Consider the following 26,315-nt stretch of genomic DNA (forward strand, 5'->3'; position numbering starts at 1 on the left):
AGCATACATTTTACTAAGTTATGGTTAGGTGCTCTGCCAACACTTAAGTTCAATGGCCTGAGAAAAACAGTGTGGGTACTGATGCTTTGTCCATGGGTCTCAAGCTTCCTACAGAACACATAATATAAACTGTAATCAATCAGAGAAGCGAATGTAATGGCCCAATAGGGAGATCAAGAGTAACCTGCAACATTTTCTGAAGGTTGTACCACTCGGCAACAAACCAATCCTCTGAGCTATATTGAACAAAGTCAGTCAGTGAGCAAAACTGACTTCACGATAGTTGTGCTGCCTGACAGAAGAGAGGGTCTCAAAGAGGACAGCGATGTTTCTAACTCTCTATCCCTCTCCCTTCCTCTCTGTAAAAAATCAATAAAATATATTTTTTTAAAAAAAGAATAACCTGCAACATTTTCTGAAGGTTGTACCACTCGGCAACAAACCAATCCTCTGAGCTATATTGAACAAAGTCAGTCAGTGAGCAAAACTGACTTCACGATAGTTGTGCTGCCTGACAGAAGAGAGGGTCTCAAAGAGGACAGAACAGCTAACAAAACTAACATTCTTCTTAGAGCAATGACAGACATGACAAATGAATCCAGGGTAAATTTCCTGAAATTAACTCATGCTGCTTAGAGCTGCAGTTACCTGTTTATAAGAGCTCTTCAGTTACTTTGATTACTGAGACTGGACTCTGGATTGCATGCCCAACATATTCTATGGATCCTCCGGGATAATTCATATGAATAAAACATAAAAGCATTTTCAGAAACATGCAATTAACAAATAAGTGGAATAGTCAGCTCATCTGGAAAACAAGATGTGCAGGAACTCTCTATGAGACAGGAGTGACAAAAATGTAAACTAAATATGCTTTAGCAAAAAAAAAAAAAGAGGGGGGAGAAAGGAAGGGCAGTAGGAAAGAAGGGGGAAAAAAAAAGAATTGGTTCCCTAATTAAATTGAAAAATCAAGGGATAATATCTTTTTCTCTGCACTGGTTCCATGCTCAGGCAGATTTTAACAACGACAGAATGGCTGCCCGCAGTCCCAGAAACTCTAGTTTAAAGCATGACTTCTTTCTTAAGGGCTGTAATGAAAGTTCCACTGAGACCCAGGGCTTTCACCAGATCTCATTGCCATCTCTGAGTTGTTGTGGCGGGAGGGATGGAATACTCTGATTGTCTGGGCCTGGTACATATTCCTCCGTCTGGCTGCAAAGGGGGTAGGGTTAACATCAAATCAGAACAAGTAAGGAAAATCAGGAAACCAGTACTAATAAAAGTGAGAATGGTTGTTATGCAGGCCAAACAAAAAGTGTACATAGATTGCATACTGCAGCAAGAGAATAGAGATAACATGAACACAACATCTCAGCCTTGGCCTCTTACAGGAAGCTCATGCTTCTGTCCTATTCCCTACAATTCTACCAACCAAACGGGACCAGCTCCTGCCTCCTCCTCATTCATTCTTCTTCCATCAAGAGTGGGTCATCGTCAAAGGCGGGAAATGTTACTTAGCCTCGGTCCTAAATGGGTAGAGAGTTTTTGGTGCAAAGTTCAACCCTGAGTCAGTAGCGGTGGGATCTACCCTCACACATTTGGCAGGTGAGACCAGTCTGGGACCAGTTTTATTTGGTAACTGCCCGGGGAGGTGATATTACATTGGGATGCAGGGCAAAAGCCACATAATGGTGAATGATGTGCCTTAGCCTGGCCTTGCCCTCTGTGCACATATCTCTCAGGCATATTGCGTTCAGGGCAGTGTGGGTTGAAGGAAGGATTCAAGTGGCTGGTATCCTGGGTCCTGGCCCAAATACCATCTCTTTTCACGCTTTAACATGATTTATATTTGGCTCGGTTTCTGGAGATTGTTTATGTGCAGGGAACTTGAAATTAGGAGGAAAGTGCTCCAAAAGAAAGAGCGAGGCTCATGCTTTAGGAGAGGCCGCGGATGTTTATATAAAACTGCAAGTGCAGCTGCGCCTGCTGAGTAATATCCCACATGCAGCAAGCAGGATCTGGTGTTAGTGGGGAGAGGGATTTATTTCTCCTTCCAGACAGGCTCTCCTGGGAACTCTAAATGGTAAAAGCAGTGAACTTCCATATGCGCTGGGGTAGGCCGTAAGCAGTCTCTGCATATGGGATTTTTTGGCCATGAGCCTCCTCACCTTACTTTGAACTCTGTATTTCCTTTCCCTTGCCAGCTGTAGCCTGCATCCAGGATCAAGGACGGATTTGTGGTAGGACTAAACTGGGGGATTCTTGTAACCTGCTTGAAATATCTCCGAAGCATCCATCCCATCACCGGTCAGTCCATTAGATAAACCTTCATCTCTAAAGTCTTACAGGGGAAGGTCAGAGAGAGACGTGAAAAGAATACACTGTGTTAATATGCATGGCTTGACCACGGAATATCTAAAGCCGACCCTGCTTCATTCTTTTCTGTTAGAGATCCATACAATGCCTTCAATAATCCCTCAACTTGGTGGCGGATTTCAGATGCTTCTTTCCTGTAGTCAGCCATTCAGAGTAAACAATTTCATCACTTGATATACGTTTCTTCTCCCTTTTGGACTAGGATGATGGATTGAAGCTGTGACACAGTGGGGGTGTTGGAATCAGTAATGATTAATTTCAACTGTAATTAACAAATAAAACCAAAGTAGTCCTCGTTGAAACATTTATATGCATTGCTCATATGGCAGATCTCCAGAGGAACGTAGTCAAGGGCAGGTTTGGTGGTTTCTTATCCATCAGGCACTGAGGTCTCTTCTCTCTGATCGGTTCCTCCAACAACAGGACAATGTGCTTGAGATTTACTTTCTAGTTGAAAAGGGTCACTGGAGCTCCAAGCAGGTGAGAATAAAAATGCCCACCTTCCAGCTCTCTGTTCCCTTCAAGAGCTTTTCCTAATTTTATCAGTGAGTAGTCACACGGCCCCAACTTTCTCCTAGCCAGCTGAAACGTGTCTTCCAACAAGGTGCAATGTTAATCTGAATAAAATGTTTTCAAACCTACAGTCTCTGGCACAGGATGCAGTCCCACATCCCTTCAAGCCCTGTTTTTGTTTGTTTGTTTTAGTTCTCTGATCACTTCTCCCAACAAGCAATATCAACATTCCTAGTTCACTAAAGCATTGCTGTGAAATCATCGGGCTAAAAGAGAGAAACAAAAGCTGAAGAAGATACTGGCCTCTAGGGGGAGTTTGAGACATCATTCGACTTCCTTCTCTTCATTCTAACATTCTTTTTCCCTTCTGCTCCAGGAATTTGTCAAAATTGAGGGAAATAGTTCATTGGGCCACAGTACTGACACTGGATCTCTCCTTTTGACAAAAAGGATGGATCTTTCAGAGCTGAGAAGTCCACGCTTTCTCTGTGCTTTCTCACAGAGTTAGTATACTCACTAGAATAGGCTAAGCTATTGTGCCAATCGACAATCGATTTGCTTTAAGGTCATACTAACTCCTCCCAGCTTTGCTATACATTACAAGAACTACATTCCTCAGCTCCCTTTACCTCTAGATTTTTGATAGGAGCAGATAGAAAACCCTAGCAAATGATTAGGGGGAGAGAAGAAAGAAGAATGGTGGATATCCTATCACCTTTGATCTTTGTTGCATCTCTTTCTAGTTCCCTCCAAATAGTCTTTCTATTGTTCTAGTTTCTATCAGGCAGGCCTCTGTATGGTTCTAGCTTTCATTGTATGTCCTTAGCTTCTGGGTTAATACCATCTTCTCCCATTGTCTTTCTGTTCCAAGTGTACCATCTTATTATTTCTAATCTCTGGGTTGCCTTACTGTCTTTAGTTTGTTGTCTATTCTCACATCACCTGTGCAACCAATTCCCTGTATTAAATGCACTCAATTTGAACAATCTGAACTGTTTTCTGGCAAGTTATTGACTGATAAACCTACACTGCAATAATCAACAAGTCCCCAAATCTCAAAAGCTTAATGTGTAAAATTGTGTTTCTTGTTCACATAGTGCTAATGTAGAGCAGCCAACTTCCAAAGGGTAAATCAGGGGTCCAGGTGGCTTTCATTTTTAACTATGGGCATTTATAGATTTGGCTTCTACATCACTGTGGCAAGGGAAGATAATGAATAAAGAATCCAAATCTACTCTTGCTTGTTTGATCCAGAAGTGATACATGTCAATTCCACTTTAGCCTATTGGCCAGGACTAGTCATATGGCTCAACATGATTATAGGAAATGCTTGAAAATGACCCTTTTTGTATATTTAGGTATGTGTATGCATACATACATACAGTCCCCCACCCATACATACACATATTTATACATCTATACATAAGCATCCACACATACACACAGAGATAAGCTAAGAAAGGTACAAGATTTGGGCAACTTGGATTATGAATCCAAGACAGGTATGATCACCTGTATCTGTATTTTAAGAACACACCTTTACTCCTGGCAATGATTAACTACTTCAGCTGATTTTTTTTACATCTTTCTTACTCAACATCCAAAGTCTTCCACTGTAAAAATGTTGTAGAATTGTAAGGAAAAATAACACCTATATTCTCATTACAACTGCTCTCTTTCCCTCTCTCAGCTCTGCTCCAGCTTGCCGAAAGTCGATGTGAAATCTAAGTAACATTTGCCCCCGGAAATGTGTCATGATTTTTCTTAGGAGAAAGCAAACAGCTCTAGCCAAGTTCATGATATAATTATGTGTCCAAGTTTTTAAGAAGTTTAAAACTATGAAAACTTAATAGAAAAATAAATGTTAATAGGAAATAATAATTGCATATAGCTGAATAAACTCCAGACATACCCAAATAAAAAAAAAAGTTCCCCTGAGTTCCACTCATACTAATTTTTCATAGGCTTCATTCGACGGTGCAGAGCTTTCTCATGGAGACCTTGAGATGCAGTATTTCCCCTTTGTATTTATGGGCCAGATCTCTTCTATAACTTTTTGTTTGTTTTTTAAGCTTTATTTAATGGCAATTATCCATGGTGGATTTTAGATCTTGTTGAATGAAAGCAGCCACGTCCATGGACTACATGTAGTCTTCAAAAGCCCACTCCTTCAACATATCTGTTCCAACTTTGTCTTCTACTACACACTGTATTTGAAGTTTATTTGTTTTTTTTAATTCCATACCCACTGGAACTAGTTTAGAAGAGCCCCAGATCAAGCCATCTGCTTGAATTCTCCTGACACACTCTTCTAATTTTACCATACCTGTCTCATTATCCCATGAATTCAATCTAATAAGATGGAAGACGTGTCAAGTGCAGGGATTTATTTTGGCTTTCTTGGACTCATAGTGTGCGAGGCATTTTTCTCTTAGCCTCTTTGCTTCTTCACTTTCTCCCTCATCATCAGATCGAAACAGATCAATGTCATCATCGTCTTCACTATCTGTCGCTCCACTTTTGTGGTGTCTTCCACATCAGCTGGGCCATACTTGCCCAAAGCTTTCTTCACTCCTGGCAGCCTGGTCTTTTCCTTTTCGTAAAATTTGATGGGATTATACCAACACAGGGCACGATACATGTCAGCAGGTGGTGGACCAGAGGCTGCTTCAAATACTGCCACGTCCGCTAGTGATGGCACAGAGCCCTTGATGTAGCTGCTGTCCACCAAGTAGTCATTGGGCACCTGGAGGCTGGCAGGACTTTTCAGGTCTGCAAAACCCATGGTGTCAGCTGATCCTGGAGCTGGATGGTAGCAAAGGAAAGAGAAGTGCAAGCAGTTGGTGCTGAGTGCTAAAAGAAAAAGAAAGGTTCTCTTCTATAACTTTTATTTGTATATTATTCTATTGATATTTACATATGAATAAGAGCAGCACACCAAATCAATATAACAAAGGACATTAACCTTACTACATTGCTAGGATTACCCCCATTAAACGTACATGTACACATATATACATTATAAATTAAGTTGAGATTAATGTATAAATCTTAAAAATACTTGAACTTATTCTTTGTCTTTCATTTCCTTTGTGGGAGTAGCCAATATGTGCACAGAAAGCAGTTTTATTTAATACTTCCTTATTTAGTATCTACTAAAGTATAATAGGAAATAAGACAAACATATTCCCTGCTCTCAGACACCTTGTATTTCAGTAAAGAATATAGACAATGAATAATAATTAAAGGAAAGTAAAAGGATATCCATGATCTTTTTTTTTTTTGGGGGGGGGGGGCGGTGAGGTGGGGGACAGAGAAGGCCAGTGTGCCTAGAGCATAGTAGCAAAGACTAAAAAGGTAAAGTTGGAAATGTGGACACACATAAGATCATAGGTAGCCCTGATACTTTGAGAAGAATTTAGAATTTTATTCTCAATGGGAAGGCTTTGGAGTTTTAAGTATGACCTGTGTCTTTAAAACTCACCTTGGTTGTTAAGAACAGAGTGGTTTTTAGTCAGAAATAGTAGAGGCAAAGAGTCCAGTTAGGTAGCTACTACCAAGTGGGAGATGATTAGAAATGTTCTAAATGGCAATTTTTTTTTTTCACATTTCAGTATCACCAAATTTTTTTAAAAGAAAAAACAGGGTAAGTATTATCAACTCCTTTGATAGATGGAAAAAAGTGCACTATTATTTAGAGGCGAAAGTTGAGTCCAGGATTCAAGTTTTTTTTTTCTTTCAAAGAAACTTATAGTTGCATATAAGTCAAATCAAAGCATATTACACAGGTTGAATAGCATTTTATAGGCTTAACCACTGAAATATTTTACAAATCGTAGTATGTTGTATGCAAAGAGTTAGGAGACCAGCGTGAGGCTCCCATAGACACTGGGCAGAGACTTACACTGAAAGTTTTCATGTTTATGCCACCTGGAGTGGATATAGGTTTCTGTGAGTTCCAAAGGAGTGGTGCCATGGCAACCTCCCCTGCCCACAGCAATGCCCTGCTCTCCTCTGCCATCCAATGTAGACGTGACTCTGCCCTCACCCCAATTCATTGTTTTGATGAAAGAGAATCATATCCTCTTTTTCTAATGCTTCTCTTGATTGAGAGTGGCTTTGGAATGGGGAAAACATTCCAGTATTGTTGCTCAATTAAAACTAACATTTTTGCCTGAGGTTGAGTGGGAATGAAGAATAACTGTGAAAGAACAGGGAGGATCTTACTGGGATGATGAAGATGATGTAGAACTGGATATGGTGATGATTGCACAACTTGGCATATTTACTAAAAGTCATTACATTGTATACTTAAAGTGGGTGAATTTAAGTATGTAAATTATACCTCAATAAGGTTGTTTTTAAAAAAGAGAAACCTAACAGAAATAAAGGTACCTCGATTCATGTGAAAGATTGAAAATCAAATGAGAGGCAGGGACTTATAAATTGAGAATATTTTTCCAAACTTCAAAAAATATCTTTCAAAGCAGATTAGTTTTAAGAAGAAAAAAATGGTTTTAAACAAACAACAAACTATGTGTGGAAAGTTAAATATTTATGTGTGAATAGATGCAAAGTGTTTACTTTTATTTTTGAAATTTTCCATGTCACTTTTTATTAATTACTTCAATGATAGAGCTTACATTTTTAGATTGAAAAAATGATCTTTATATCATAAAAAATAGTAAATAAAAGCACCCGGCTCTTTTAAATTAGTAAGTTCGTAACACATCCATTATTCGACTGATATTGAAGGGTATTTCTTGACAGAGATAATAAAGTGGCCATTTATTAAAGTTTAGTCCTATTTTGCGTCATACATAATGCTAATCATTTTATAAAGCACCAGATTTAACTTCACAGAAGCCTTCATATTATGTAATGAGTTCATATTTTTTTCTAATTGGATTACATCATTGTGTACTTAGAAAACTTTAAGGTGAGACTGATAAACTGCTTTTTAAGAATTCTCCAGAGATAATAAAGATATGTTGTTCAAAGATGGGGTTATCATGTAATTTATTGTACAAAGTAGAACTCTGTTAATATTCTTAGTACAAAAGGCATAAACAAAGACTATCTTGAGCAAACTGAGATATACGATCCCCTTTCTCAAAACTGGAGGTAAATAGTATACCAGAAATAGAAAAATGTAATGATATTCTTTCTCAAACTATAATCCAGGCAATTTTGATGTAAAACTGCCAGACAGTAAATACAGAAAAGATTATTCACTAGATGTTTAGTAAAGATAAACATAAGTTTCCAAAGACCAAGTTGTGCAATTCCAACTTAGATGTCAACTGAGGTAATACTACCCCTTAATATAAAGATAAATTTTATTCAGTCCACATCTTGTGGAAAATCTCAAGCACCTGACAAGATTTCTGGGAAATGCAAAGTTTACACTGTCTTGGCCATCTCTGGTTTCAGGTTTCTGACTCCAAATTTCTGTCTGCTAGGATCCTTTTTCTCTCATTATTCTCAAAGTAATTCTTTATCTCTGCACTGGAATCCATGCAAAGAGAGAACTCAACCATTTGCCTTAGTTTTAACCAAAATAAGCTAACAGATCCAAAAATCAAGAATGCAAACACACTACTAATTGTAGTAGTAGTAGAAGTAGTAGAAGTAGAAGTAATGATGATGATAATGTATTTAGTAAATTCATTGCTGATTGATTATGCCTAAAGAACATAACAATGGAATTGATTTCTACCTAATACTGGGTGTTAAGAGATTGAGTGAGCTATTGACACTAAGCCTATTTGAGAACTCAGACCACTTCAAGATTTGGTTGAATATATCAACAAAAGGGATACAGTAAATATGAATACATATTCATATAGATAAATGACTATATCTATAGGTAAATATACCTATTAAAAATTTACATGGGATACACATATTGCATATATATACACATTTTTTCAGATGATTCAAAGAACACTCAAAACTTGTGAGGGCTCATAAACTCCAACCTAAAAACCTTAATCAAAAACAAATCAAGAAATGAGCAATGGTCTATTTTGGTTCTGTCAGTATAATATACACTTACAGCCATTTATTAATAAACTAGAGGCCTGGTGCACAAAAATTTGTGCACTTGGGGGTAGGGGGGTCCTTCAGCCCGGCCTGTGCCCTCTCACAGTCTGGGACCCCTCAGGGGTGACCACTTGCTGGCTTAGGCCTGCTCCCCAGGGGATTGGGCCTAAGATGGCAATCAGACATCCCTCTGGCAGCCCGAAGGCCCTCGGGGGATGTCCATTTGCCAGGGAAGCAGACCTAAGCTGCAGTCGGACATCCTTAGCACTGCTGAGGAGGCAGGAGAGGCTCCCACCACCACTGCTGTACTGGCAGCCATCAGCCTGGCTTGTGGCTGAGCAGAGCTCCCCCTGTGGGAGCGCACTGACCACCAGAGGGCAGCTCCTGCATTGAGCACTGCCCCCTGGTGGTCAGTGTGTGTCACAGTGACCAGTCATTCCCAGTCTTTCTGCTGTTAGGGTCAGTTTGCATATTACCCTTTTACTATATAGGATAGAGGCCTGGTGCACGGGTGGGGGCCGGCTGGTTTGCCCTGAAGGGTGATCCAGATCAGGGTGAGGCTCCCGCTTGGGTGGCTGGCCAACCTGGATGAGGGGCTGATGGCTGTTTGCAGCTGGTCATACCCCCTTCAGGGTGGGGGTCCCCACTGGGGTGCCTGGCCAGCGTGGATGAGGGGCTGAGGGCTGTTTTCAGGCTGGTGGGTGACTGAAGCTCCCAGCCTCTTTTTTTTTCTTTTTATTTTATTCTGGGATTTATTTACCTTCTATAGCTGTCACTGGAGCTGAGAGCCCACTCCAGCTCTGAGGCCGTTGCCTGCTGAAAGCAGGTACCTGGGGTTTGTTTAGCTTCTATAATTGCAACATTGTTGCATCTGGAGCTCGGAGCTCAGAGCTGAGTGTGGCAGGTGGGGAACCTTGGCTTCCTCCATCACTGGAGCAAGCAAGCCTCCTGTTCGCTTCAGCTACGTGGCTGCCGGCCGCCATCTTTGTTGGCAGTTAATTTGCATATCCGGCTGATTAGCCAATGGGAAGCATAGCGGAGGTATGGTTAATTACCATGTTTGTCTATTATTAGATAGGATATTGTCCACAGGATGTTCTGGCAACTACCTAATGACCAGGCAGAAAGATACAGGGATGCACTATAGCTACCAAATTTCACCAATATAGTGTTCTTAAATGAGACCAAATAACTGGATATGAGCTTGTCTGGTGAGGTTAGACCAAAATTTAAATGGGTGGTACTGCAATATTATGCAATAGTACAATATAACTTTTGAGTCCTGTGCACTTGCATTTAAATCCTAGCTCTGCCCCTTAATAACTGAGAACTAAGCTAAACAATTACCCCCCCTCCCATCTTCAGTATCTTAATTTGAAACGTTGAGGTCATAATAGCTACAAGTCATAATGCTATGATGATTAAAAGAAATAATATATGTAAAAAAAGTTTGTGCCTGGCACATAATAAGTGTTCAATAAATGACTGCTATTAAAAAAAAAAAAAACCCAGCTGCTAAATTCTTAGGCCATTATAAACCTATTGCAGTGTATATCATTATGATTACAAAATAAAAAAATATATATAATGTAAAGTATATTATTATAATTATAAGATATTTAAATTTTTTCATAAGGTCCATTGAGGAAAAAGCTTAATTCTTCTGAATCATGGAATGCAGCCTATTGTGAATTTAGGACAAGGATTGGAGACTCTTATGCAAGGCAGGCAAGCAGAGTTATTCAGAACCGATCTGTGAGTAAAAACTAGGTATGAGGAATCATATACAGCTTGAGGGTCAGGGAAAGCTAAGGGTCAGAAGCCAGACAGACTATGGTAATAAAATAGATGTACATGGATACCGCAAGGTAGGACAAAAAGGTAGTTTTAGTGTCGGTTGGGAAAGGGTGTTTTGAAAAAGTTGAGAATGACAAGAAATGCAAACAGAAGGGTAGATTTAATTGACAATGATAAAAATGATCTTGGTTAGTAACTAATTCTTGCTTTACTCAGAAAAATTTTATGTGCTTCCTGTAAGGATGCGTTCATCCCCACACATGGCCTGTCATGGTAGTCTAGAATCTGCAGGAAGTGGCAGGAGGACAGAGGGGAGGGAGAGAGAGAGAAGAACAGATGACAAGCCACACCAGCACAGGGGCATGGTGACTCATGCTGTTAAGGCAGCTAGCTCTTCTTTAACAACCAGTAGGCATTCTAGGAGTTTTTCTCTTGCCCTAAAATATTTCCTCCCAAACTCTCCACTCCTAAAGGCATTTATTTACTTATCTCCTTACTGTATGGTCAATTTAGAATCCCAATGTTGAAATAATCTTTAATTCATTGCTTTAATCCACATTCAGGCTGAACAGGACCCATGTTTTGAATTTTACGAGTGGTGTGTGATGGTACAGATTAGGATATATGCCCTAATTATGACAAAAGGTTGTACTTGATTCAATCATAATAAAACATATATGCAAAACTTTAGACAATAAAAAAATATATGCTATAGTACTTGGTAGAGACATTGAGGTAATTTTAACATATCTTGAAAATATAAAAGCATAAGAGAATAAATCACATGAAAGCTAGTAATATAGGTTAGAAATAGAATATATTTTAAATTTATTTTAAAATTATAGTTGACATGCAATAGTATATTCATTTCAGGTTTACAACATAGTAATTAGACATTTATAGTTTATGGAAAGGAAAGTAGTAAAGTCTATCATTGTTTGGCATTTTGTACCCATTGACTTAATTGTGTGCTTTTTTCTAAACACTATTTTACTAATTTTTTAGAGAACACATGTATCTTATCTCTAGGATACAGGAAGGTCTTGAGATGAAGTCATGGAAAGGACTATCACCTTCAAGTTAGGAGAACTGCTTTCAAGAGGCAGCTTTACTGTTTGTCAACATATGACCATAGAAAATTCATTTAACCTCAATGCTTCTCAGCTTCTCACACGTAAAATAAGGGAAAATCATTTTTATATCCTTTCTAGCTAAGAGAGAGAGAGAAATACAAAGAGAGAAAGACTGAGAGAGAAAGGAGGAGGAGCAGAAAGAAAAGAAGGAAAGAAAGGAAGACTTGCTTAACATTTTCTAAATAATTTAATTGCCAATTACTAAGGCATTCTCTTAATGTTACACTTTTTAAAATATATTTCTTTATTGATTTCAGAGAGGAAGGAAGAGGGAGAGAGAGATAGAAACATCAATGATGAGAAAGAATCATTGATTGGCTGCCTCCTGCATGCCCCGACTGGGGATCAAGCCCACAACCCAGGCATGTGCCCTTGGCCAGAATCGAACCTGGGACACTCTATCCATTGAGCCAAACTGGCTAGGGCATGTTACACTTTTTTAACCATACTTTCCCTTTTCTCCTGAAGGGGACCTTTGTTTTCTAATAGATAGAGCTGCCTCTCTTTCCAAGTTTTCTGTCTAAAAAAGCATGATGGAGTTGGACACTGATTTTATGCCTGATAAAACTGTTCTGAGATATAAAATGGTTCTGGAAAGATGGCATGGTTAAATCCCATCAATGATAATACATATATGGATAATCACATAGTCTCTGCATCCATTATTACAAATAGTCAATCAAGATGTCTAATGTTCTTATGAAAGATATTTAAAACACAGATTTAGTTCCACATATTTCAATGCAGTTTCAAAACAGTCTGTTTATTATGTTAAAGAAAGTACTTGGACAGCTAGCATTTGTTATAGCAGGAGTTTCCCTGTAAAGTCAGAAGATTGAATGCAGGAAATAAATTATCAACCAGTTAGTGTGTGTTTTTTTCCAAGTCTTACTCATAACTTCCCTAGCTGTCATTTCATATAACCGTACTTCACCTGTAAATTAAGCTCTCCTTTTATCAAACTCAGCTGGGGGTTATTATATCAACTTTAATGCCTCTCTAAAAATGGTACTAAATGTGGATTTATATCACAAATGGAAAATCTGAGAGTGAAGGACATTTTCCATGTGGCAGTCTCATAAAACTATCACTTTTAACAAACAACTCGAATTCAAGAGAAATTTGCAAAAATCTTTTAAGCACATTCATGGTCTTAGGAGGAAGTGCTAATGTGGAGTCTGTCTGCTCTGGTGCAGCTGCTTGGTTTATGAAAGCATAAACAACCTGACTCATTCGAGGGAAGTCATAATTACCACATGGAGTGTTAAACGTACAGACACTTCGTAAGGACTAATGCAGTAGCTTAAATTATAGTCATTATGCTATCCCCACTCCCCAATCTTGCTAGAATGCCTGCTGAGGAAAAAAAAGTCCCCTATTCAGTACCGTTCAAAATCAACTCCATTGCATCTTGAAAGTAAATATACGCAAAGACACTTTCTGAAAAGAGGTAAACAAAAGCTGACTGGCAAGGTAAGACAACTGGCTACGTCCTCAGATGTTTGATAAGGGCATGCTCAGCACACCTACTCTAAGCCTTGCATCATGTTGCAGAGGAGGTCTGTTAAAAGGCCAGGCCCTTTAAGGTTGCACAGTGGGGTGGGAGACACAAACAACTGAACATTTGAAATAACTGTGATGTAACCGCTTGAAATATGTTTCAATGAAATCGTCAGTACTGTGCTCCTAATAATCAATAGTAAAAGCACTACTGTACATATAATGAGAAAAAAAGCTAGCAAGCAACCTTTATATTATCTTTAACCTCTTTAGTTAAGTTTATTCCTAGGTATCTTAATTTTTTGGTGCGATGGTAAATGGGATTGCTTTTATAGTCTCTCTTTCTGTAAGTTCACTATTGGTGTATAGAAATGCCATAGATTTCTTGGCGTTAATTTTGTATCCTGCTACATTGCCGAATTTATTTATTAAGTCTAATAGTTTTTTGATGGAGTCTTTAGGGTTTTTTATGTACAATATCATGTCATCTGCGAATAAGGACAGTTTTACTTCTTCTTTTCCAATTTGGATGCCTTTTATTCCTTCTTGTCTAATCGCAATGGCTAATACTTCCAGTACTATGTCGAACAGGAGTGGTGAGAGTGGGCTTCCCTTTCTTGTGCCTGTTCTTTAGGGAAATGGTTTTAGTTTTTGTCCATTGAGTATGATGTTGGCTGTGGGTTTGTCATATATGGCTTTTATTATGTTGAGGTATGATCCTTCTATTTTTAATGTCCAAATTGGCCACTTGGCGTCTTAAATGGCAATTAACCTTTAGTCAGCACCTTTGTTCATCCAGACTGTAACTTGTGTTTTGCAGCACAATACCTGAACAAATCTCAAAGAATCTTAACTATTTCATTAAGGAAACCGTTGATATTTTTATACAATACTAGAAACAACTTATCTAATGCTTAATGGATGCTGGGCACTATTCTAAATGCTCTAAATATACCAACCCATTTAACCTTAACGAACTATTAGAGTCACTGTTACTCCTATGTTGCAGTTGTGTGTGCTGAAGCACAGAATGTTTAAGTTGCCTAAAGTCACACATATAGGAATCAGAGCTCAAGTACCCTAGACTCTCTGGTCCCAGCTACTGTAATTCTCAAACAATAAAATGCTATCAGAGCTAAACTTTGAGATGATATTGTGGCATCAAAGTGTTGTATGTATCAGATAGGCAGAAAACTGGACATGGGACTACTAATTAAAGAAACACAGTCATATTCCATGAAAATAATACATATAACAAAGGATATGAAAGTGATTTCAAAGAATTAGGTGACTAATTGGATATGGAGAAGAGAGGAGAAAGGATTTGAGCTTTGGAGACTGAGAAGATATCTTAATAAAAATACAGATGATTAAAAGAAAATAAGAGTGGAAGAAAGACAAAATCACATTCAAACTTCCTATTACCAGGGAGAGGAAATCTCATGTTGTATACACAAAGCAGAGTTAGCCATGCTATATATATCCGCTATCTTCCTGGGTTCTATTCCTTAGGTGGTTAAGTGTTTATTAGAAACAAATTTCACAAAGCGTTGTCAGAGATACTCTATTCCTTTGGAACATTTTGCAATTGCATCTGTACATATGTATTTAAACTTAAGGAACTTTGCTGACATATAAGTATTTAACATTCTTCAAGCTAAATGTTCAATGGAGAAGGGTCAATATGGCTTGTTGTCCTGGGACATAATCCATCATATCCCTCTTTAATTCCTCTGCACAAAGTCAATTGATTCTGGCTGTTGGAAATTATTATAGGGCTGAACAAGAAGCAAGGCTAAGTGAATCACAAAGGTGGAAAAACCAGCCATCAGAGCAGAAAGCCCTGTCCAGGTAGCCAGGTGGTCTGCAAATGCCTGCTAGCACTTTTTCTTCCAGTTGGCATATAACATCTGTTTCTAAAGTGAAAGGGTGTGAAAAAAATGACACAAGTGGTAAGCACTGACATATGCAGGGGAAAGGAAGTGATTTATTTTATATTAAGATTGTTACTGTTGCAAAAATAAAAGCACAACCTGAATATGTCTCTGTAAGACTTGTATAATATGTGTGTGTGTTTAAGAGAAAGTTGTATATTTTTATTAAATCATAACACAAAAAATACAGAACTCTGAAAATCTAATTAGCACAATGAATAAAAACAGGAGGCCTATAAAAATTATTTTCTGAAATAAGGGCAAGATTCTACCTAGAGTTTAGAAATAAGAAAGGAAGGCATGGAACCTAGAAATTATAAATTATTCATTTGCATCAGCTAGAAATGCTATGTGTGAAAGAATAAATCTGTACTTGCTAGGAGAAAAATCACATGAAAATATTAAAAAAAGAAATGCTAATTGTAAATGATCAATGTATTAAATTCGGTAATAAAATAGTTACCTTTGGGGATTACTGAAAATGACAGCATTTCTGACTGAAGTCAGTATCAATTATATAGCTTTATAGAATGAGTTTATAGGAAACAGGGAAAGACAGGTACTGTGGGATAAAGGTTGATCTTTACAGTTTGAATGGACTCTAGGTGTCAACCAGTTCACACCCTGTTTTTACAAATAAAAATCACAAGTGTCATGGAGGTGAAGTAACTCTCCCAAGATCATAGAGCTAGCACTCTCAGAAAGGAAGGTCAGCTTGGGGGATTGTTTTTTCAGCAATAATAAATGGAGAACTGTCCTAGGAACTGTGATAACAGGGGTATAATATTGTCATAATCCCAGAGTGAAAGTGAACTTGGTGAAGAATTAAGCACCGGAGAAGTAGGAGACAACAATTCATTTACAATAAAGGTATGAAGAGTATACTCAGCCACAGAAAATAAGTAAGGACCAAAATAAGAAAGTGAACAAAATGGCAATAAATCATCAAAAAGCAAATGTGATAAGTTAGGGAATGATTTATTAAAGTTCCTCTAATAAGATATAAGCTCCTCTAAAATCTGAGGAAACACTGAATTCATTGGTACAGCATCATTGGGAAGACACAAGGGAGGTAGCCAAGTAGGTAATTACAGTTTTACTTCCCTTTCAGAATAAAAAAGACAACAATAAAATTTAAGTTGAGTTTCCTAAATAAAACATTGTTGATATATTATTTTAAAAAATATTTATCTGGCAGAGATGGGAGAGAGGCAGAAAGAAGAGACAATTATCTCTTTGAAGGTACCAGTTCAAAATCAGAAATCGTTGAAATAAAGAGAAATAAGTAGTATGCAAAAAAGATATCAAAAATTATTTCTTTTTTATGTAAGTTTTTATTTATAGGGTAAAACATGAATCAAAAATCTTAGATTTGTCAGATGGAACATTTTGGATAGCCACTCGGATGTCGCAAGTCTCCTCCATGTCCCTGGCCCTCTTGTGGCATCTGTCCTACTCTGCTCCTCCCATTGTGCATCATCCCTTCACACATCTGACCCCTGCCCTCCACAGAACCACATCTGTTATCATGGTGCTTAACTCATAGTGACTATCTCACAATGCTAAATTATTCAACTTAAGAGTACCTTTTCATCATGGGAATAATACTGTTACATAATACACATGTGATAATAATACTCGTCACACATTTGTGGCAAACGGGATGAGGTGGTATTACCATACAGGGCGACAGATGCAAGAGAGAAGTTTTCTACGTACTATCTTCAGAAGGAATGCTGCCAGAGTTTATGCAAGTGCTTTCAAGGTAGGGGAAAATAAATGAAAAGCAGATTTTCTCCCTCACAAAATCGCCAGTGGGTAAGGCAAAGGTTCAGAAAAACAGGAGGTTTCTAATATATTAACCACCCATTCAATGTCTGGCAGCAATTAGGAAAATAAACAGGATCCTGAGTCGAATTAACAGCACCAATTAAACTTTCTTGCAAATGCATGTATATCCATAACTGGTGGGGCAACATCTGGAACATAATTCACAAAAAAATGATGTCTGATATTTCTTATATTCTCAAGGGAAACAAATTAAAAAATCAAAAAATTAAAAATGAGTAGGAGATATGAGCTGTGTACCAAGAGAGAAACTAGTTCTGATTTTTTGCCAGAACTTTAAACAAAAGTCAGATAGAACTTGTTTAAATGTTTAAAAGGTATAATTACCTTATTAGTCTCTTTTTATAGTCAAAGAGCTGTTTCTAAATATGGGCTAAGACAGAAATTTAAAAATTACATTTAAGCTAGATACTAGAACCTTACAAAACTGAAAGTGAGGTAAGGATATTGCACTTAATATAACACATGGAAAACTTGACAGAAACAGTATTTATGAAATCATATAAAATCCATAATATTTTCACCATTTTTTTATTTATTGAAGCCTTTGATGAATTTTTTAATATAAGGAATCCACTCTAATAAAATAATTCCCCTTTTTATTTATTTCAGCTGCATGTTAGGAATCCAATTTATGAATATGTTGTATTAAAAAGCTATTGTAAGTCATTATTTTTGAAGTTTGCAAAACATATCTCATAGAAATCAAAGTAATGGTAGTTTTATTTCTGGAGTCCAGAATCTCAGTGGTCTCTTTAATCTTATGTGCCTGGAAATATAGTATCAATTGCACTATTCTAATGACACCTAACCAACATATGCATTTTTCTTTACTTAAAAAATACATTCTAAATTCTAATTTCTATAATACTTTCAAAAATAAAAATATATTTAAAAATTAAAAATAATTTTTAAAAAGAAGCTAGGAAAACCTTTCCTTCTCACAGAACACTCCCACACAACTCACAAAAAAGAAGTACCTTTAATTAAAGAGTTTATCACTAAATTCATTTTCAAAAAAGCAGGCACTTCTTTAAGACACTCTTTTATTCAAGTGAAGAGAGAAAGGATGCAAGAGAAGATGGAGGAATCTACCTGGCCAGACTTTCCAATGCAATTGTTTGTTCAACAAACTTGTAGTGAGTGCCTACTAGGTAAACAACCCCAGGGAAGGCATTATGCTACTCAAGGAAAACAATGATTCATTAAAATGGAGTGAGCCTCCCAGGAATCTATTGTAGTCTGGGAATAGAGAAGGCGTGTACAAATACTCTGATAGAATGTATCGTGCCATAGTTAGCTTTGGCTGAACAATGAAGCACCTTAAAGGCAATGCCAAAGAGACTGAAGTTTTATTCTGCAGACATCAGGGAGCCATCAGAAGTCTGACCTGTTTTTGTTTGGGGGTAGCAAAGTGACAGAAGATAGGTTTTAAGAAAAATACTTTAAAAACCCAAGCAAGATGGGTATGGTCAGTGGGACAAATTTAAATTTAGGAAGAGCAGTCCTAAAATATAAAATAGTATAGGCCAAATAAGACTGCAGAGCATTGGATTTTAGAGACAAGTAGAAATATGAAGAAATTTTAAAAGAGTGGAAGGGGAAAAGATTGAGCTAATTCTGATGGAGAGAGAAACAGCAATAAGGTAAAGATGAGCATGTATAAATCAGAGAATGGCAATAGAAAGAGTTGGGTTGGCTGGGAAAATGAGGCATTTAATAATGGAAGTATTTCACTTGAGATGTTAGTAAAACAGAGTTGATGATAATTGTAGGAGTTAAATCCGAGAGAGAGAGAGAGAGAGAGAGAGAGAGAGAGAGAAGAGATTTGGATAAATGCATATTTTTAAGGAGTTTTAAAAAGGATAAATGAAATAAATTTAAAATGTCAAAAAAGAAAAAATTGAAGAGTATTTCTTCTAGGAGCTGAGAAAAAAAGAGCATGTTCCAGAAGGTTTTGACCCATAAATAAAATGCTGCCGAATAGTGGAGAAGATGAGAATAAGAAAGAACCATTGGGATCTTCAAATAGGACCCATTCATATGTCATGTATTACTCCCAAACTTGTCTGCCTCTCATTTCTTTTTTTTTTTAACACAGCATTTACTTCTATCATTCATCTCACAAGAAGATATCAGTTTTATCTTGTTGGTGAAATAATAATTCACCAGTTTTAATATATCAGGTTTTATTAGAATCTATCTCTATATTTCAAAGTTTCTCCAACAAATTTTCCATTGTCTAGGACAGTACCTGGCATGTAGAAATCACTGAATAATGATGTGTTGGATAAAAGTATGATACTGGTCTAGGGGGGGTACAGTTACGGTTGGGAGTAAAAATGAAAGGGGTTTGGGGAACACTGAGAAAGCGAAGTAAGGAGTCGATTTGAGAGGTCTGGACATTATGCAGATACACTGTTTATTATTTATAATAATGATGATTAAGAAATGGGAATGGGAGAAGGTTAGGTGCTTTGGAAAGAAGTGTCAAAGGTTTGCTCAATCTTATCTCCAAATTTACTAGATTTCATTGTATTACTTTAAATATTTCTCTGGTAGGTATGTTCACCTTGTCTTTATTTCCCAAAGTTTTCTAAAGTCTGGAATTCCATTTCATCAAAGTATCAGTTTAAAAAGTCAATAATTCCTTTAAATATTACTATGTTTTCAAATATAACTTGGAACTTTAAAAACCTTTAGCTAATGAAAAGCCACATACAGTAATTTTGAAATCTGACCAAAAAATTCTGTGCCAATATATGCAGAATATTCCTATAGGTTACTTAAGCCACATTTAATAAAAATGTAAATCTAGTAAAGTTTCTAATAATTTGGCTTAATTAAAATTTTACCCATGTATAATAAATTATTAGGAAATATTCCCTTATTTCTTCTTACCAGCACCTACATGGCATGGCTCTCTCCTCACCTCTGCCCCACTATTACCTTATTAATAATTTATTTGTGTTTCTTACAAGGTAAATTGAAGCCAAGTTTTTGTGTTATTCTGCCCTCCTTCTCACCCTTAACCTGAACTCCCGGTATTATGACAGTTGGGAAAGAGGGGATGATGTCAGCTCTTCTGTGAGCTTGTGAGTCCCTTCCTTTCAATTTCCTCTGGTGTTTCACCCATCTTTGCTTACTTTATTTGGCTCTTGGGGGAAGGCAACCAGCATGATAGAACAAATGATTTATATAAGGGATTTAACTCTGAATCATTAAAACTCACACTTGTGCTTCTAAGGCAAAATTCAGAGCAACATGAGGATTGCTCACCACCAGTAATTTGGGTGTAAGGAGCAAAGACATTACATACTTGGATTCTTCACTGTGTGTGTGTGTACACGCGCATGTGTGTGTGCACACGCGCATGTGTGTGTGTGTGAGTGTGAGTGTGAGTGTGTGTGTGTGTGTGTGTGTCTTTTCCTTTGACTTAGTCTTCTTTTTATACACCTGCCCACATGGAGAATCCCCTAGAACAGATAATTGAAGTGATCAAGATCTGTGCTATCCAACCTTCAGTGTTACTTGCATTTCCCAAGACTGTTGTCCAAGTCCTGTGTGAATCAATTGTGCTTCTCCCTAAAATGTTCCATTTCTTTGAATTTGAATATTTTAGGTCCTGACTAACTGTTGTAATTTTATTTTATGCTGATTAGAAAAACTTGACTGCTCTTTTTTTTAATTTTTTTTTAAAATATACTTTATTGATTTTTTACAGAGAGGAAGGGAGAAAGATAGAGAGTTAGAAACATCGATCAGCTGCCTCCTGCACATCTCCTACTGGGGATGTGCCCGCAACCCAGGTACATGCCCTTGACCAGGATCGAACCTGGGACCTTTCAGTCCGCAGGCCAACGCTCTATCCACTGAGCCAAACCGGTTTCGGCAAACTTGACTGCTCTTACTTTGAGATTCTCCTAACCTCTTTCACATGGTTTTGACATTGGTCCTATTTCTCCTTCACTTAAAGGGCATCTACATCTTGCCATTGATCTTTATTGTTTTTTCCAAATGGATTATCATTTGACTGCAATATCAAATCCTGTGTGTAAAGAAGTTTCTGTGCCTCACTGAAGCTTTTTTTTGCTTTCCAAAATCTTTCTAACTGTAGATTTCCCTCTTACTCTTATTAAATCTGACTCCCAGATTAGGATGGAGGATGAGCCCTTGTTGGTAATAATTTGGTTAGTTTTTTCCCTCTACCAGATATTATTATGATGGGAAATCCTCTATGCAATGTGGGTCTGAGATTCCATTTACCTTTTTTGCATCTTAAACTAATTCCACTCATTTCCTGTGGTTAATTCATTCTCTACAGCTAAAATCTTAAATTTTACTTATCTAATATTCATCGAGAGTCATTAGTCAACACAGACAATCACCAAAAAGAAAAATGCATCTGGATGTTTGGAAGGCAAGCCAAATGAATGACTATGGCTGTAGTTTTAATTTTTCTCCATTTTCTTCCTTCTCACCCTCTCCTCACCTCAGCACCCAAAACTCACAGAGAAACAAACAAGAGCTTGTTTGAAAGGACATTGTAGGGTTTGTTCTCCAAGAAGTTCCACATTAAACCCTGTAAGTTGATCTTGATAAAGTTGCCTTCTTACACCTGTAAGTTGATGAAGATAGTGATAAAGAATAGAAAGAAAATTTGAAATAAAACTAAACCCTAATTAGGAAAAGAATCAGGGCAGCCAGTCCTGCAGCATTCAAATCTGAAACCCAAAAAGGTACACATTGCAGCTGACTATTTTAATGTGAATTTATGTTGACTCTAGGGACAAATTTCCTATCATCACTGAAACCAGATTCTTATTAATTAGATGCCCTGGATTTAATCTATGTTTTAGTACAAGTAATACTGTTATAATAATCTGGTTATTATTAACAGGAAAGGAGTAGAGGGAAGACTAGATAACATAGGCATGCCATCTATACAGCTTTGTCAAAAAGCTGCAGTTAACATTCTCCAAGATCACTGGGGGAAAGGACTGGATAAAGGCAATTTAGACATATGCCCAGTAAGGTCTGGGTGATGCGGGAAAATGCTTTGCTGTCAGTCACACCTGGGAACAATTCAGTGGCCAGAATAGGTGTGGCCACAGCAAACTCTGGAAAATTAAATATTTAAATTCCTAAAAAAGGATCTTTTCTCTCTCTCTCTTCTCTCTCTCTCTCTCTCTCTCTCTCTCTCTCTCTCTCTCTCTCCTGACTTAGCTCCTGGCTTATGAGGCTTGCACACTCTGCATTCACCCATGTGTTTCGTGGCCATGTGGGACTCAATCCAGCTTGATGCTCCATTGGACCCAATTCCAAGAAATTCTGAACCCTGGCCCTACTTTTGTCTCTGCTATAACTGCAGCTGCACCTCTTACAGGATTGGATTGAGGGAAATGGGACTTTGCAACCAAAGAAATGCAAGTCCATGTCAATAAAAACCATTCACTTTCCCATGCGAGTCTTAGAAAATTCATTTTTCAAAGATATTGCAAGAGCCACCACACTTCCACTAGTGTGGGGAAAATGGCACCCACTGATTTCTCCAGCAACACAAGGACCTAATTTCTCATGGGTACAGCATTGGTTTGAGACTCTAGAGTAAATCTCTTCACAAACCTTATGAAGCTGTCCAAAGATAGAGATGATCAGGGTCAGAACCCTGAAGTCCTCTACATCTCCTAATAATTCATGTGTGAAAAGTCCAGGCAAATCACTATATACTTGATAGCTTTGAGACCCACATGTGAATAGCACAAATTGTCTTTGTGTCATTACTTTAAATTTCGTCCTTGAATTTTCCACCTTTGAGCCCACATAGGGTACTAGAAGAGAAGGGGTAAAGCAATTTTTTGATAAAATCCCATCTGACCTCACCATACTGGTAGACACACATCTGGAGATAGAATGGAGAGAAAAAAGAACATAGGAATTTTTATACAAAGTTATGTACTTTGTTTCTTCCTAAATTCTGATGGCTCATCCAAGGTAATGGTGTTTCTTCTTGGGTATTGTGAATATCTATGAAATAAAACAATTTACATAAATATTTCAAATAAAACCTATTCTATTACATTTGTCAACCAAAGTACCTTCAGAAATTTCATAGTTCAGGGTTTTCAATGTTAAAAAATACCCAAACCTGTAAGAATTTTTTAGTTTATTTGAGCCAAACTGTCAATAATTGCCAGGAAGCAAAATCTCAATGGACTGAGAAATACTCCAGAGAATGGAAGTTTTGCACCTTATTGTATACAATGCATTCAAGGGAGGCAGCATAAAAGTTACATTAAATTCATCGGTGATAGATTAGAGAGTTGAGAGAAAGCAAAGTGTGGGGATGTCTGGGATTGGATAAAAAATAAAACAAATAGACACGCACTTCTTTTACACAGGTGGGTATAGGATAGTTAACTTTTAGCAATTAACATGATAATAACATTGAGGGGATTCGTGATCTCTGCTCTGGTGCAGTGGTTGTGCTTTAAGGTGTGAGGGGGAAGGAAATTAATTTGATATTCGAAAGGTATGTTAATCATAGATGCAAAAAAAAAAGACAACAGACAGGCTCAGTTAAGGTAAAGATTGACTTTTGTCAGGCCTAGGATATGAATACCCACCATAAACTGCTTTTAGTTAGAAAGTTTTAATTTCAGACCATCCAATGTGGTTACTTTAGGTTTCTGAGTTAGTAAGGCCGCCACACAGGCCTCCCCTGAACTTATCAGGCTTAGTATGTGGCCCTTTTTGTCCACCGAGTCCAACTGATATCGTTGTTAATAGCCTAGTTATTAACTAACAGGGAAGGAGCAAAGGGAAGGCCATTTGTGCCAAAAAGCTGCAGTATGACACTCTCCAGGTCTGTTCCTCACAGATCCTGGGGGAAGGGAATGGACAAAGGAAGAATAGACGTATGCCCGGTAAGGTCTGGGTGACATAGGGAAGGTACTTTCTGTCAGTCACACCTGGGAACAGGTCATTGGCCAGGATAGGTGTAGCCACTGCAAGGGCTCAAAGTCTGAGATATTTAAGCTCCTAAAAAAAGGAGTCCCCTCTCTTGCTGGTGGGGCCTGACTTCTGGCTTACAGGACTCTCACGCTCTGCACTCACCCACATGGGCCACGGCCATGTGGACCCCACACACAATGGACATAGCCTGATGCTGTGCTGGACCCAGCTCCACCATGGAATGGAAACTCTCGACACTGGCTTTGCTTTTAGCTCTGCTGAATCCCCAGCCACCCATTTTCCAGGACTGGATTAAGGGAATTGGGATCCCAAGGGATGTAATTCCATGCAAATAAAGCTTTCTACCACATCTCATCTTCCCGTGGGGGACTCTAGAAGTACTTATTCCTCTGAGAATAGGCAACTCAAATCTGTACTGATCATTTTGTTTGCCATTTACTAAACTGTTCCAAATAAATGACTGTCATGAATCCAGATTGCCTAAAATAGAAGTTAAAAAGAATATAGATGTTGAATCCATCTCCTTGGCTTTTTACTGTGTTTTGTTGATGTGTATGAGCATAAGCAATTGCCATGCTTCATGGTAAGGTGTAGATGCAACAGTCAATGGGAATTAAGACCATTCTCTGTGACAGTGATTTCTGTAGTTTCCAAAATAATATCACTGTCTCCAACTTCTCCGAGCTTGCTGAAAAGGCTATCTGTGATATTGTGATTTAAAATAAATATAGATTTGGTCTTCACCCCTTTTATGAAACTGAGCTCCTAAAACCCTTGGAATTTCCTGAATTAGGAGAGCCTTAAAGCTATGTTAATAAGGTGAGTTTTGGGCTACACCTACAGATAGCAGCTGGTTACCAGAGGAACCAACCACTCCATTAGAAGGTTGGAACTTTCAGTTCCACCCCCTCACGTCTGGGAAGGGGAGAAGGAGTTGAAGATTGAGTTCAATCACTAATGATTTAATCATTCATGCCTGTGTAATGAAGGCTCCATAAAAATAAAAAAATAAAATATTGCAAAGTTGAACATTTGAAGATTTGGGAGAGTGGTTTTCTCTAAGACAGTGTGGAAGCTCTACACCCTTTCTCCATACCTTGCCCTATGCAACTCTTACATCTGGCTGTTCCCAAGTTATATTATTTTATAATAAACCCTTAATCTAGCAGGTAAAAGTTCCTCTGAGTTCTGTAGGGCCATTCTGTTGGCTGCAGCAAAAGATAGCACCAGGAATTAGACCAGTGGAGTCAGACCCAATCCTGGTTCAGCAACCTTGGTAATTGAGTTCTCGCTAGGAAAGAATTCAGAGCCAAGAATCAAAATATGAGAAAGTTTATTTAGAAAGTCACAGAGATAGAAGAAGTAGCTCTAGGAAACAAGTTGCAGAGGCAGAAGAAGGGTCCCTTGGAGCTTAAGAAGAAGGTAAAGGTTACATGCCTGAGAGAGGAGGGGAAGAGGAAAGGCTATGGCATGCTCCCAGAGAGAGGGTGTGTTGGATCCTTATCCTATGGGCTTTTAAGAGTGGTGATTTTAGGGGAGATCCCAAGGGGGGATCTAAATAGAAGTCATCAACTTTCCAATTGTATCCTTTAGGGATCATGGTCTCTTGCTGATTGGTCGGTGCCAGGGCAGGGGGTCATTAGTCAATGCAGCTGGTCCTGGTATCACTCTCCTGGTTTTGCTGTTTTTCTGGGCCTGGAGTTGAAATGCAACTGAGACCTAGATGTTATGTCTATGGAGGAAAGGTCAGGGGGTCCAAACTGTATGACCAGCGATATGCTAGGGAAGGGAAGGTTACGTTGAGGTTCTTATTTTCTCAGTTTTGCCCACTGCTAGGCACCTGAGGCTTTCTACCCTTGTGGCTTTCTGTACCTGGCCTGTCTTCCTTGCTCTGATCTTGTCTAACTGCCAACCACAATTCTAGTGTATTAATCAAACCCAAAAAAGGAGTCGATGGAACCTCCTATAGCTAATTAGTCAGAACCATAAGTGAACCTGGGCTGGGCAACTGGCATCTGGAGTGGGGGAAAGAGTCTCATAGAACTGAACCCTTAACCTTTGGACTCTGATAATATCTCCTGGTAGGTAGTGTCAGGATTGAGTTGAATTATAGGATTCCCTGCTGGTGTCCAAGAACGGCTTGTCAGTGTGGATGAACCACCATCACACCATCCCACATTGGAAGTGGGTGTAA

General features: G+C 38.1%; 1 pseudogene; it reads right to left on the bottom strand.

Moving 5' to 3' along the window:
• Positions 1–4,967: 4,967 nt before the first annotated feature.
• Positions 4,968–5,674, bottom strand: LOC102418950 (annotated as a pseudogene).
• Between the last annotated feature and the right edge of the window lie 20,641 nt (positions 5,675–26,315).

This window comes from Myotis lucifugus, unplaced genomic scaffold (assembly GCF_000147115.1).
Source record: "Myotis lucifugus unplaced genomic scaffold, Myoluc2.0 scaffold_24, whole genome shotgun sequence".
In the NCBI taxonomy this organism is placed as follows: Eukaryota; Metazoa; Chordata; class Mammalia; order Chiroptera; family Vespertilionidae; genus Myotis; species Myotis lucifugus.